Source organism: Pholcus phalangioides, unplaced genomic scaffold (genome assembly GCF_987345545.1).
Source record: "Pholcus phalangioides strain wild (caught in Gottingen) unplaced genomic scaffold, Ppha-v1.0 ptg000008l_1, whole genome shotgun sequence".
In the NCBI taxonomy this organism is placed as follows: domain Eukaryota; kingdom Metazoa; phylum Arthropoda; class Arachnida; order Araneae; family Pholcidae; genus Pholcus; species Pholcus phalangioides.
This window is the reverse complement of record NW_028301601.1, coordinates 45,650,582-45,665,543: the sequence shown is the minus strand read 5'-3', so window position 1 is coordinate 45,665,543 and position 14,962 is coordinate 45,650,582. Positions and strand designations below refer to the sequence as shown.

Here is a 14,962-nt window from a genome sequence, read left to right as displayed (position 1 = left end):
TAACTCCTTCACGCGGAGTTTTGGCAACAAATTTGGGTGATCTCCATTTGACATATCGGCGATACAATTGGTAACATTTTTCGCACGTTTTAGAAAAGGAAAGGAGGGATGGGGGGCAAGAGAAAAAATAGAAGAAATAATAGAAAAAACGGTAGATTTTTTTCACCCTCACCCTACGAGCTATCTTTCGCTCTTATACGTATATAGTAAAAAGATAAATTATGTGTTTGGCGGACGACAGGAGTATAAAAGGAACGGAGCGAAATAAACAACTTAGGTTAGTAGGATTACGATAAAGCTTCGCGGTGATAAGGAGAGAGGAAAGAAAACACAGAACTGGAGTGAATTTCTTCCACTGACGTTTGGACGAAACATTTCGTCCGTGTTCGTAAAGAGGTTAAACCCCCTCTCAGCGGCATTGACGAGATTCGTCTCGCCGCCTTAAAAGCCTTATTTTAGCAATGCCAAGCCCAGGTTTTGTAAAGATGATTTATCAATGGTACACATTTTTTCCTATCCCCCTTACTCTGCAAATATTGAAAATCGGAAGTAAGCGTGCTTCATTAATATATATATATAATAACATGTCCTGACTAATTGACCCCCCTCTGACTGATTCACCATCGCTGAGCTATATTTATGAAATTTTGTCGGTAGTTGTATTTTGTAATTCACTAACGAGAGGGAGATTTCAAAATTCATACTATTAGTGTACGGGGGTCATATGAGGAGGTGGTCAAAATTTATATGGGGGCAATCATCGCTGTACCCAAAGCGCTGGAAGCTATAAATGAAATTCGTTCAGTATTATGTTTTGTAACATAGAGATTCGGCAAAACGGGATTACTGGAAATGCAACTCCCAGGGGGTCATGAAGGATTCATCTTCGACAATATACAGTGTATATATAGAATAAAATAGTATTTCACGGCGGGTTTAGTGATTTCTGTTATGTTGTTCAAAGGGTCAAGAAGTGGGGAGCATGTGATATTGGGAAAGAAGCGGAGTATTTGACACTTTCTCGGTATCACGATGCTTTCTCAATGAGTGGAACTCTTCAGTTTTCGCGAACTCCTTTAACAATACAGTCGAATCCCGTTACAGGGGAAAAAAATCTCGTTTTAACGAACACTTTTCTAATCCCCGAGATAAGTTTACATTGGAACAATGCAGAAACCTGGTATTCCTTTATAACGAAATTTCGTTACAACGAAATGATTTCTCCGGTCTCTTGCAGTTCGTTATAACGGGATTCGACCGTATTTTCTGTTTCCTACGCGATAATTGAATCACAGTTTCAGAACAATTTCTGTGATTGCCATCGTCTCTTAAAAAGTTTTTTTTTTCGTCAATGTCAATGCGCTGGTGAAACATTGGATATTGATCCCGAATGGGGTAAAACTGACAGTTGGTCTCGGTCAAACAATTACTACTTCGCGAAGGGGTGTGTTTGACAAAACCGTGTTATGGATTTTTTTACTTTTTGGTATCAAACATTCAGATTGTCATTGGTTTTGGTACGCGGAAAGATGAATTGCAAAAAGAAGGAAAAGAGGAGAGGTCTAAGTAAAGCAATAACAAGATCAACAACTGTGTACGTTGTTAACACTCTTAGCTCTCTCTCTCTATATCTTCTTGGTGCTTCCATTTACTCCATCAACCTCGGTAGTACACTACTGCTTAGAAGTTCACGCTTTCCGAAAAATCCTTGCCAACTGTTCGGGCAGTCTGCCAACACTTTTGTCGACTCGCGTGTGTTTTTACCGATTCTTATGAGCCGATTCTCCCTTCTACTCGTAGGTGGCGATGATGTGAGGAGGGGAAAAAAAACTGAAAAGAATCTTCTAAAACTCTGTCTTAATCCTCATCTGTCGATGCGCCCCCGTAATACACCCGGTAGAATCGATTATGATGATTTCGTGATTTATAACCTGTGATTTATAATTGTGATTTTGTGATTTATTTACATGAATAATTTTTTCGATCATAAATTTTATACTTGTTTACTGGCGAAGTGCGTAATGGCACCGGCCCATGTATGTAACATATCTCTCTCAAGCTCAATAAATGGTTAGGTTCCCCGGAGGCACCCGAGTCCCCTGGGACAATGTGCTTATATCACCGAGTGTGACAGAGCCTGGGTGTCTTTCGGTTCCTATCACTATCACCCGGTAGAATCAAAATTTCCGTGAACGCTCTTGAATTTCAGGTGTATATCCAAACTTTGTCTGTCCAAATAGCTTTCCAAAACAGCTTCTATTAAACAAGTTGACGAATTGGGTGGAACTACTTGTTCATGGTTTTCTTTCAGTCGAGTTCCTTCAGTTTGCTTATGAAGGAGGTCGAACGTCCGCATTACCTTCCTTGAAGGTCGGCTTTACACTCGGACTTTTCGTTTTCCTCAGACCTTGTTATAGCTATATTTCGGTGACGTATCTCAATTGGGGAAAAATAGATGCATCGATTTAGTCGATAGGTCTCAAGTTGTATGAAGTATTAAGGCCTCCTTCGTGCTGGAAAAGTTAGTGATGATCCAAATACTGGTCAAACGAGTGAATTTCAAATTCGCCGGCACTCTTGAATTTTATTATCGGTCTACGGCAGTAGTTCGCCAACCTCTCTTTTATGCTTCAAGTACCCCCTGGAAGTGCGTATCTTTTGAAAGGCGTAGGAGGCTTGCGTACTTCCTAGAAATGACGCGAAAGTCGTGAAAATGTCTGGAAATGCGTAGTAATCCTTGGCAATGCTCAACAGAGCCGTCTTAAGAGCATCATGGGCTCCCGGGCCAAATGATGATTTTGAGGCCCTACCTGGAAAATTCTCGAAAATTTCAACCACTTCTCATTTTTGTGAGGCCCCTCTCCTCTTGAGGTGCCCGGGTTGACCCCATGCGTTAACACGCATGAATATGTTTACCGCATATTGGGAGGTAAACATATTTTACCTCTTATAAAATGCCAATCATACTAAAGTTATTCTCGAACGCAAATATTAAAAACGGCTGCTGACTAGGTCTACAAGTATACATTAGTTTATTGTTAATGGGAGTTTTCCCTGAAAAACAAGATGTCTTCCGTATGGGAAATTGTCTGTGTAAATGTTAACGCCTCCAACCTACTTTTTTTTTGTGTTTAACTTCTTTGTGGCGTGAGTAACTTCCATTTTTAGAGTCACTAGCAAACATTTTGAGATGATTCTTATGAAACCTTTTCCTCTCTACTAAATGTTTTAACAAATCAGACAAATAAAAAAAAGTTGATAGTAAAATTTCTCGAGTCGGGGTCCAGTCGATGGTGTTGCTCTACGCCGAAAAAAATAAAAACCCTCTGATGGAGCGGCTCAGCACAACGTGCACAAACGAGTCAATTTCTTGAATGTATCTAAAATTCGGTTATTCACGACTTTTCCAGTGTTCAGTGGCTCCTTTTCAGTAGATGTTCTGGGGGGGGGGGCCTGTTTCGTTTTTTCAATACAAAAAAACACGGTAACGATCAGCTGGGTTGGGGAGAGCTTTGCGTGCGCCAGTGCTGCTTATAGTTGTGGATACAATGACCAGAAATGCGAAAATTTTATGTTGTCTATTTTTTTTAAGATTCTAATTTGGTAATCACAAATGAGAAAAGTGCCATGGTGACCTGGCACCTGGGATTTGACAATGCCAATCCCTGCTCTATTAACTCCATAATTACATTCGAATTTTGACAAGAAAGAATCCCTATAGTAATATGGCCTTTCGGAAAGGTTAATTAAATTTTTATATAGTATGAACTTTGGAAAAAAATTTCCATTAAAAAAAAGCAAGTTCGTCTAAAACTCAAGTTTTTAATTCAAAATCGGCGAGATTGAAAAAAAAAAAAAAAAATGTATATATATATATATATATATATATATATAGTACACACACACACACACACGAGAGAGAAATCTCGTAAATCCACAATCTCGTAATAGCGTCTGTTTTCATAGTTATCTTAGGTGGCATCAAGTGTATAAAAGAGAAAAGGAAATGCTAACGAATTTTATCTCGTCGTACCAACATGATGTTGTAACGCGAATTCTATACATTTTTTTTTTTCTTATTTATTTATTCTTAGATGGACTTAACCTCAAAAACGTTTTTTCTTGTTGGGGGAAAAAAAAATCTCACACACATAAACCTAGTAGATAGATAACCTACATGCAGAAACAAATCTGACAGTCTTTTGCCTTTTTCGCTTTGATATTATTTCTTGGGTGCTTTTATACACACATTTTGATGTATGTTGTGATAATATCTTCATAGAAATGAAAGCTGCTACTCGGTGTGTGTGTGTGTGTGTGTGTGTGTTCAAAAGGGCGGACCTATTTTTTTTTTTTTTATATAGAATTTCCTATTCCGTGGTTTTCATTGGGGAATACCTGTATACATTCCTAGACTTGAGTGTGTTTTATCATTAGGGTCACCGTATCGGTACACGGATAGGAAATCGTATATTCCCAATACACGTCATGTTACCTTAAACTAGTTGGATATCGGCAACAAAAGCTAACCATATACGGCAAGGGTGTGTTCAACCAATCTAAGACAGCGCAGGCCACTTGATTGATTGGAAAACGTGGGCCACTTAAGTAAGTGATCTGTAAATGAGTCGAGGGTCGCTTTTGTAATTTGTAAATTCCCTGCGGACCACTTAGTCCTTATAGTAAGTGTCTGAAACTGTGTGCCGTGGGTTACTTAGTGATCTATAAATGTGCCGCGGGTCGGTTAATAATTCGGAAACGTGCCTCGGTGATCTGTAAATGTGCCGCTGGTCACTTGAAGTGATCTGTAAATATGCTGCTGGTCGCTCAAGCGATCTGTAAATATACCTTGTGTCAATTACATTAAGTTATCGGAAATGAGCCACGAGTTACTTGAGAGATCTGGGAATGTGCAGCTGATCCCTCAAGGGATTTGGGAACGTACCGCTAGTCCCACAAGTAATCTGTAAATGTACCCCGTGTCAGTTAATTTATCAGAAAATGAGCCACGGGTTAAGTGATCTGGAAATGTACCGTAGGACACTTAAGTGATGAACTGCACCGCGGATCACTTAAGTGGCCTGCGGCACATTTTCAGATCACTTGAGTGTTTTAGAACTGTGCCCCAGGTCACTCAATTGATAAATGGGAGTGTACACAAGGCCACTTAAGTTATGTGGAATTGCACTGCAGGTCACTTAAGTAATCTGGAAATGTACCACAGGTTTTTTTTTTTTACAAAATTACGTTTGAGATTATGGGCTACATCAGATGACTCCGAGGGCCACGAGTTGAGCATGTATGATACACGGTCTGATCTCTCTTCGAAAATTATCTTATCTCGATAATGCTCATGCCTTATACGAGTTTTAATTCTTTGTACACCAATTTATATAGTGTTTCTTATGCGAGTTCTATAAGATTTCCATTATTCGAGAAAAATGGGGGAGAAATCGGTTTGGATTAACCCTTTTCATCAACCTACTTGCGTTGTTTGTTTGTCTCTAGATGTTATTTCAACGATAGATTTACATAATGGAAGGGACTATAATCTCCGCGATCTCGATGCTTCGATAAGGGTAGATTAAGATGGCGGAAGAAACCGTTTTCTCACGTGATTATTATAGTTATGCTTTTATATTCGATGCATTTGGGTCAGTGAGATCCGAGTTTTAATTTTTTTTTTTTTCTCCTAAATTTTTCTTTTCCTACATAATCGAATTTTTTAATGCGTTCTTCCCCCTCCCATTTAGTGTAATTTTACGAATTTCCTGTATGTTTACTCTCTGATCTCTCACTGTTTCTGATGAATAGGAGGCCGAGATAAAACTCGGTGCTGCTTGACTTCGATTAACCCTTTGTGGCGGAAGGGTAAAAAAAAAAAAAATCGAATTTAGTGGGTGTTTGTGGGAGAATGTGAAAAGCCGACTGTAATCGTATAGAGATAGCCCGTTGTGTGTTGTTCTGAAGTTAATGGTTGTCTTTCTCAGATCCGGATCACGTTTTTGTCGCAGTTGAATGTACCGCAAGTACATCATTTATATGGTATTTGTTTGTAATCGTGGAAATGAATGCCCGTTTGTATTTCTAGTCTCACCACAATCGTCGTCATTTTTCTGTGACGTGAATTTCGGAAAAAAAATCCCACATTACTGTGCATTATGACTTTTTCCAATTCCATAATTTTCAAAAATATATTTTGAGTCATTTAAAATTTACATTACTTGAAATTATTGATTTTTTTTTTAATGTTTTTAAGTGAAGCCAACATCTAATTAATCTCTTTGCGCATAAATATAGAACTTTGTGAGATCCAAATGGCTTAAAGCAGAGTTTTTCCCTCTTGTGTCATTATATGTAAGGTGGTTTATTAACTCTGTAAAAACGTCGTATGACATTTGATTCTTAACATTCGATTAAAATTGTGTAGTGTTGGAAATTTTCTCGTCTACAGCAGGGCTTGACAAATCCCAGGTGGCAGGTTGTTTGCCAACGATGAATAGAAAATCGCTCTTGGCGCCTAAAATTTTCTGTATGTGATTGCTCAATTGGAGTCGGAGAGGGGACACAAAACTTTCTAATTTCATGAAAGTGAATCTTGTAAAGGTGGATATAGTGAAACCTCGCTATTACGATACTCGATAAAACGATAATCCCTCTGCAACGATAGTTTTTACTAGTCTGCAGAATACCGTTATATCGAGATTTCGCTATATAAAAATCCCTGTAAATTCTGGGAAAAAATGAATTTTTCTTGAAGAACAAATAAATGCTTATCTCCTGAGGAATTTTGCTGGCACCTATATTATTTTTAATAACGAATATTTTTTTTGATAAAGCAAAATGATTTACAGAGAAAAAGACCCAACATCAAGTGTAATATTGTACCAAACTAACTTCCTGGTTCAGGAAAAACCAAATTGAATTGCTGGCATTATTCATCGAGCTGCAACACCACACAACAAAGAGATGTAAGAAATATGTGAAGAAACTTCGTGGGAAAAAATCATCGGTGGAACGAGACTAAAACGCTGTCGGGAACACGAGTGCGTAGTAGCGGTTCCAATCTGTTGCTCGCGGGTACCCAGGCACCCGGGGGATGACTATCAGGTTGTTATGTTAAAGTTGTGAATCAGCCATTTTTTCACAAATTGGGAAAATTATTGCTGCTTCAGGTGTCATCCTCTTACTCAGTAGTTCTCAAACTTTTTTTCACCAGCGGGGCTCCCTTGCCCAATTCATGGTTCATCTGCTTTCTACCCAGAATAGTTTGATGGATATGTTCTCATGTAAAAGAAATACTTCAAAGCATAAATAGGCACACAAATCAATATCTCCAGCTCCCCACTACGCAAATTTTAAGGAACACTGCTCTAAGGGGTCATTCAAGTATTACGTCAGCATCGGGGTGAGGGGGGGTTTCGGATTTGCTGACTTTTGATGACAAGGAGGGGGGGGGGGTTTAAAGGTTGCTTACGTCATCGAACCACCCCCTTTTTGAAGATATGAAATATTCTAAGCTGCGGACGAGGAGGAGGGGGTCAAAAATGGCTGAAAATCTGCTTACGTAATACTTGAATGGCCCCTAATTCCTGACCGAATTTCTTGCAACTCTAGTTTTTTGTAGAACTATTGACCTCAATCCCCTCATGTAATCCCCTCATGTCCAGCAATAGAGTTAAATGAGCACTTCCCATCCATGTGCTTTTGCGCTTGGGGTGCATTGGCAACACTACTGTCAGTGATTTAATCTTTTGAATTCCTCTCGTAAGTCGTGACCGCGTGCAGGCTAGGATTCACGTAGTTTTTCTCCATTCCATTTTTCAATGTAGTCGATATTCCCCATGTGCAAATGATTTTTCAATGGCTTGTTCATTGTGATTCCAAGGGTCTGTGCAAGGAGTAGTCATTTCTACTATTTCAGGCATTTTCTTCTGGTCGTAAAGCGCCAATCTTGGTTATTCATTTGAAATAGTAAATGCCAATTATTTTTATATATTCGATCATATTTTATAATTCAATGCGTCCGTTTGACACAATCTGAACTGGGAGTTATTTTGGGGGCAGGACTAATACTGTACATGTATTTCGAGCTTTCGTAAAAATAATGCAAGGACTTATTTTAAAACCAGGAAAAGTAAAGTAAACTTATGTATTAGATTTGGTATCCCTGAAAATTAATATAACGATCAAGACTCGAAAAAATCCTAGGTGCTAGGTCGCCATGGCGACTAGAATATCGGTATTGACGCCTGAAATCTATATTTGTAATTGCTAAATTGTGGTCTAAGGATAACAATTTTTGTGATTTCATGGCACGGCGTCATAGGAAAAGAATGTCCCGCGCACGTAAAGGGAAAAACTGCATGCTTTTTCCCCCCTTTTTTCCGGCGGGCCGTTTTCCTTGAGCAAAAACTATGCTTGACTCCGGAGAAATCTAGGTTAGCGCTTAAGGTGTATTTTTATTTTGTTAAGCCCTGTGGATTAATACTTGGTGTGTTTCGTTATCTAATTTTTTGAGGCAGAATATTTTGGGAAAAGTTTTTTCACCAATAAATTTGTCCATTCGTATTTCTATAAAGCCAGGTTCTCCATCCCCGTCGATGAAAAGGTATCTGATTTTCTGAGAATCGAAGAGAGCGATATAGTGCACGAATATCTGCGTTTCTCAACCATTCTTTGCCCAAGGACCAGTAGTATGCCTGAAACAATTCGACGGACCACTAATTTACAGCATGAATGGTGTGACCATATGTTCCGCTTTATGAATTTTTACACTTATTCAAATTTATGATCTTTACTAAAAATGTGAATGAATATGATTTCCACAAATTATATTGTGATAAAGCGGGGATTGCATTTATCAATTCATTGCGATTTCCAGTAGCCCTTCATTTCGCAATCATTGGTTACTTTTCGTTTATTTCCGCAAAACTTGGCGATTTTGCTGACTTGTGACAAAGCTTGTGGTGACGATTAGCGATGTCCCATATTTTGAATTGTCATGATAAAAAAATTGTCAATTTTATTTTACTGTGATCTATAGCGGCTCTTCATTTCTCAGGACTTTAGAAATTTTAGCAGTAATTAGCCATCTGCTAGTTTCGAAAATCCAATTTTTTTTTTGCTATAATTAGCAATAACCTGCGTATAGGATAGCAAGTTTACGTAATTTTCTTATGTTGTTGCTCTTAGTATGAATGTGTAATTTTTTTTTATTTAAACGCATGAGGATATCATATATTTAAATATTAATTTACAACAATACAATATTTAATTTCATTAATTCAAGTCCGCTTGCGGACTACATTGTGACGAACTAGACGTGGTCTGCGGACCAAGGATTGGGAAACGTTGCTGTACATACTTGTCTGTAAAGTCGAATTGGAAAAGCTGTCTCGAAACTCTGGGCTCGAACCTACTAGGAAAATTGGCAATCAGTTTTTCTGAAACGATAAACAAAATTTGAATTGATCTGTAGGTGGGGAGATACTTCTTCCAACTGCTGAATTGTTTGCGGTGTGGATTTTTCTTGAAATCCAGTGAACGGAAGTGGATTTTAAGAAAACCCATCGTTTTTTTAAAAAAATGTTTGGCAAAAAAAAAATCCACAGCAGCCACAACTTCTTTTCAAACATCCGGGGTATAAGTTTTTGCGTGGGGTTGTGGGATGTGTGTGTGTTTTCATACTTTCTAAAAATACACCTTTTACAAGAGAAAAATGAAAAAGAAGGTTAAAAGAGGGGGGGGGGAAATAAAATAAAGAGGACGAAACCACCAGTTTTAGTAACCGTTGCCTTTTTGTGAAGTGTTTTGAACCTGCCTCTGGAGGTGTAGGGTAAAAAAAATTATTCACGCTTTCTCTGTTGATTTTCCAACTGGATGAATGCTTTCGATGCTGCTTGAATTCTCTGAGAAAAACACTGGGGAAGCATTCGAAAGAAGTACCTATTCTCCTCTTTTCGTGAAAATACGGATTTCTCGTGTTTGTCTCAGCTAATGTTCGAAGCACCGCTTGGAAGTTTTCGCTTAACTTTCAGACCAGTGTTCTTCAACCGGTGCCTGTCCGTGGGAATTTCCTTCCGGTCCGCAGAATATTTCGGTCAATCCATATAGCCGCTACATAAATTTAGATTTACTGTTACATAATTAGATTACTTTTTACTTATCTTTATTACTATTTAGATTTACTTTTTGCTTATTTTTATTACTATTTAGATTTACTTTTTACTTATTTTTATTACTATTTAGATTTACTTTTTACTTATTTTTATTACTATTTAGATTTACTTTTTACTTATTTTTATTACTATTTAGATTTACTTTTTACTTATTTTTATTACTATTTAGATTTACTTTTTACTTTTTTTATTACTATTTAGATTTACTTTTTACTTTTTTTATTACTATTTAGATTTACTTTTTACTTATTTTTATTACTATTTAGATTTACTTTTTACTTATTTTTATTACTATTTAGATTTACTTTTTACTTTTTTTATTACTATTTAGATTTACTTTTTACTTATTTTTATTACTATTTAGATTTTTAGATTTACTATTATACCGGTTATATTGGTTTTTATTTGTCTTAACCGTCATCAGGTTTGAGAATTATTTTTTTGCCGTCCGCAAATTATATCTCCTATTCATTTCTTTTTTAAGTACCGAATTATATCTCCCATTTATGGCGGTTATTTTTTGCCAGTCACGAAAATTATTTCTCCTATTATTTTTTCCCCGGTTCTCAATCTATTTCTCCTATTTGCAGTATATTGTCGGTCCGAAAATTATTTCTCTTATTTGTGGTATTTTTTTGTCGATCTGTAAAGTATTGCTGCAATTCGCGGTATTTATTGTTTGGCGGTCCGAATATTATTTCTACTCACAGTATTTATTTTTTACCGGATTGCAAATTGTTTCCACCCATTTATTAATTTTTTGCTGATACTTAAATTATTTTTTTTATTAATTTATTTTGTGCCGGTTCCGTAAATTGTTTCTATTTGCGATATTTTTTTTTTTTTTTGCCGGTCTGCAAATTACAGTCGAATCCCATTATGACGAACTCCAAGAGACTGGAAAAATGACTTCGTTATAAAGGAATTCCAGGTTTTTGCATTGTTCCTATGAAAATTTATCTGGGGGATTAGAAAAGTGTTCGTTAAAAGTAGATTTTTTTCGCTGTAACGGTATTCGTTAAAACGGGATTCGGCTCTATTTCTTCCATCCATTTATTTATTTTTTGTCAGTCCGTAAATTTCCACTGGTCCGCAGCTGTAAAAAGGGGGTTGAAGGACATTTGAGAAACTGAAAAGAATCTAGAAAAAAACTTTGTCCAGTTAACATGGATGAGATCATTCTCTCTATTCAATTCGGTTGTTTACGGGAAATAAATTTACAATAGAACTGCAAAACTTGACACCATTGTTTGCTGTGTGTACTCAATGCAGTCGGAAAGGTGAAAGTTTTGCGTAAACAGTGAAAAAAAAAAACTTTTCGGTTCGATCCCATCTTGCCTATTCATCATTGGCTAACCTCTCTATAGCCATTTCAGCCCTGTTTTCAAGGATATTGCAATTGCAGTGAAGCCGCTTTTTTTCCCCCCTCTGTTCTTTTTCCTCTGAGGGAAGAAGAGAAAGAGGCCTTTACTCTCTTTTTTTATGTTTAAGATGACGGGAGAGCTCGTGCTGTTTTTTTTTTTATTATTCCTACTACAGCAAATCGCTCTTGGAAGAAAAGAATGAGAGTTTTTTTTTTCCTTGGAGGCTGTAAAAGTTTGATGCTCTTGGGTGTGACTTTATTTATTTAGAATGGGAAAATACGGCAGGAAGACAAGTAGAAAAGGCCTCATGAAGACACTGATAGTACTAGCTTCGTTGTGATTATTGCCAGTTTCAGTTGAAACCCGGTAGTTTGTGCCCTCAGAAATATCGTTAATTACCCGGATAATTATCCGTTAATTACGTCGGTGACCGTTTTTTTTCACTTAAAACTTTTTTTTTCACATCCATGATGGAACCCCGGTTTATTTAAAAAGCTGAAGTTTGTGTAGGCCAGTGTTTCTCAACTTTTTTCATCCCATCGCCCCCTTTGGACCATATTTTCTTCTCGTGGACCTCGTCTTATCAAGGCGTCCCACCCTCATCCAAAGAGCTAGAATTTTTCTACTTATCAAATTTAATCCAAATTAAATTCATAATGAACAAAAATTTTATAAATAAAATCGATCTCTAGAACCCCTGTTCCAGGCACGGATCCGGAAAGTGAGTGATCATCCCTCTCAAGAGCCGAATTAGATGAGAAAAATAGGACTATAAAATTCTGGCATAACCAAGTTTAGGTTCACTTGTTCTCAAAGCTGATATTAAACGTCCCGACATCCCCGGTGGGTTGCCTTAGGGGACTCGAAGAGGTGCAGTATCATGATGTGCTTGCGGCGTGGGATGACAGATTAGGGAACGAAGCGAGCCTGCCACTCCCTGCACTATAACACAAGCCGCCATGATGAAATAAAAGCAAAATCACGCTCGCCTATCCTTTTTTGAGAGCATTCATTTATAAACATTGTTTATTTGAGTGAAATCACCAATCAACATTTGCGTTTGGCGATAAATTGCCAATCACAGCAGTTCAACACTGCAGCGAGGCTCTCATGTCCATCAGCCTCTTGATGGTTGAATCAACCATTTGACGCAGTTGTTTTAAAATTTGAACTTTATGATCCGTCAACTTGGCTAAGGTTCTCTCTCATTCAAGCTACAACTTTTTCCAGCTGATTAGCCTCATTGCTACAATTGATAAAAAGTCGGGGTGGGGGACCCGAGAAGGAAAGGCCTCAAGCTTAATTTTAAACTCTGTAATAGGCAAGAAATATAAACATTGATGCATGCTTATGTAATATCTGATTTTGTCATTCCTCCATAATTTCGGAATGTACATGTAAATCAGTTCCGTAAATCATTCCTGAGAAATGCTTTTATTCCCAAGTGGCTACCAATTTCATAAAGGATACTCTTCCGGCAATATTCTCCTTTACCCTTCAATTACCCTTCTTACATATCGTATAGTAGAAGGGTAATATTGTATAGCAGAAGGGTCCTCTGTTTACTCTAACAAAGAAGATTCTCTTCAACATGTGTGTTGATTGAAAACCCATATACTTCAATGCAATCTCATATGGAATTGGTAGACATTGTATACATTTGTTATAAAATGTTTTATGATGCATTTCTAATTTGTGTTGGGTCACTCTATTCTACCCAGGTTGCTCAAGAACCTGGTCCTTACAGAATAAAAGTATACCTTAGGATTTGAGGATTGGGATTTATACAGGTTTTTTTTAGAAGTTTCTGGTGTTTGACACGCTATATCACTGATCACTTATTTACTGATTTAATTTTGTCATAGATGTAACGAGTTAATGCCAGCAAATACTAGATTTTTTCATTACTTGTAGTGACTGAATTCCTTTTCAAAGAGAGTAGGCAGGCCTTCAACACAATACTTACATAACATGAAAATTCAAGCGTTTCATTTTAAAATATGGTACCAGTATAACACAAAACAAGCATAAAACTAACAACAAAAACAGGTCTACATTAGAACCGCACACATAACATGTTCCTGTATGTACCAATTTGTTAGAAACTTGTAGGGGGAATGTGTGCAAGGTGCATGTATGGTAAAGATAGAGTGAGTTAGTACAGTAGAACCTCTATAAGTGACATGCAGATAGCTTGGCATTTATTATTCCTGTGGTTTGGGCACAATGCTAAATTGAATGGGGAGAAACCTCTCTAACTCGACATAAGTTGTCTAAGCCCTGCCTTAGTCAACTAAGTTTATACTGTGCTATCACAACTATTTTTTTTTTAATTTCTCAGAGCGTGGCCAGTTGATAAATTTTCACAACATTGTTCATGATAGTATATTCACATATTTCAAATTTTTTTTCTTTTGTCGAAGATTTTCTCTTAGGATAGGGTCACTTTCCATTGTTTGGAACCAGAAAACTCCTAGGATGTTGTTTAGATGGGTGTGATAGGAGCAGATAAGTGTGAATAAATAAATACATGTGAATGATGTCTGTAATTTTTAAGTGTTATGTTTGAGTAAGCTAGACTAATTTTTCCAGTTAAAATTTCCATATTTCCAAAAATTGTGCTGCTCGTTCACAAGAAACATATTTCAACAATCTGTGTTTGTTTCACTCTGATTTGAGATTATTTGGAAACATTTCATAGAAAACTGCAGATAATTCTTTTTGTGTTAAGTTATAGATAATGGAATAGCAGAACTCTTCATCTATGTATGAGTCATCAAGTTGCAAAACTCCTTAAATGGCAACCAGATTTTTTTTCAGGAAGTGAAAAAGAAACTTTTGTAGCTTGTATTTTTTGAGCTTACACTTGTTAAAATGTTAATGTTAAAATCACATCTTGTTTTCGCTTAACGAGTTTTGCAGCTGGACGTCTCATATATGAGTACACATGCATGCATAAATGAAATATGAAAATTCTGAGGGGAAGAGAATTAATGAAACTTGGCTAACTTGACATAAGTCTACATGTTTATTGACACTTTTGGCATGTCAAGTTATCAAGGTTAAATTATAGCAGTAACTGAGTTTCCAACTTTGAGGCGTGAATGCAAGCCTTTCTCTTCTTTAAAAGTCTCGCCATAGAGACCAACAGACCAGCAAGGGTACAAATATTCAATCATTACACTTCATGCATTGCTTGAAAAATAGACGCAGGACTAAAAATTCACACCCAACACACTAGATGCACACTGAGTGTCTGAGTAGACTGTTAGGTAAACATGCTGAGAAAAAAGCCATCTATATATATATATATCTACCATCCCACTTGGGGGGGGGGGGGTATTTGTTGAAGTTAAGAGAGTTTTCTAATGCCTCTCTCTACTTCAGCGCCTCATGTTACGCTGCGTGAAATAAGGA

General features: G+C 37.1%; 1 protein-coding gene across 1 annotated transcript in view; it reads left to right on the top strand.

The window, feature by feature from the left end:
- LOC149084383 (transcriptional coactivator YAP1-A-like) overlaps positions 1 to 14,962 on the top strand; it is a 48,553-nt gene that overhangs the window by 17,906 nt on the left and 15,685 nt on the right. The gene's annotated exons all lie outside the window — the stretch shown is intronic.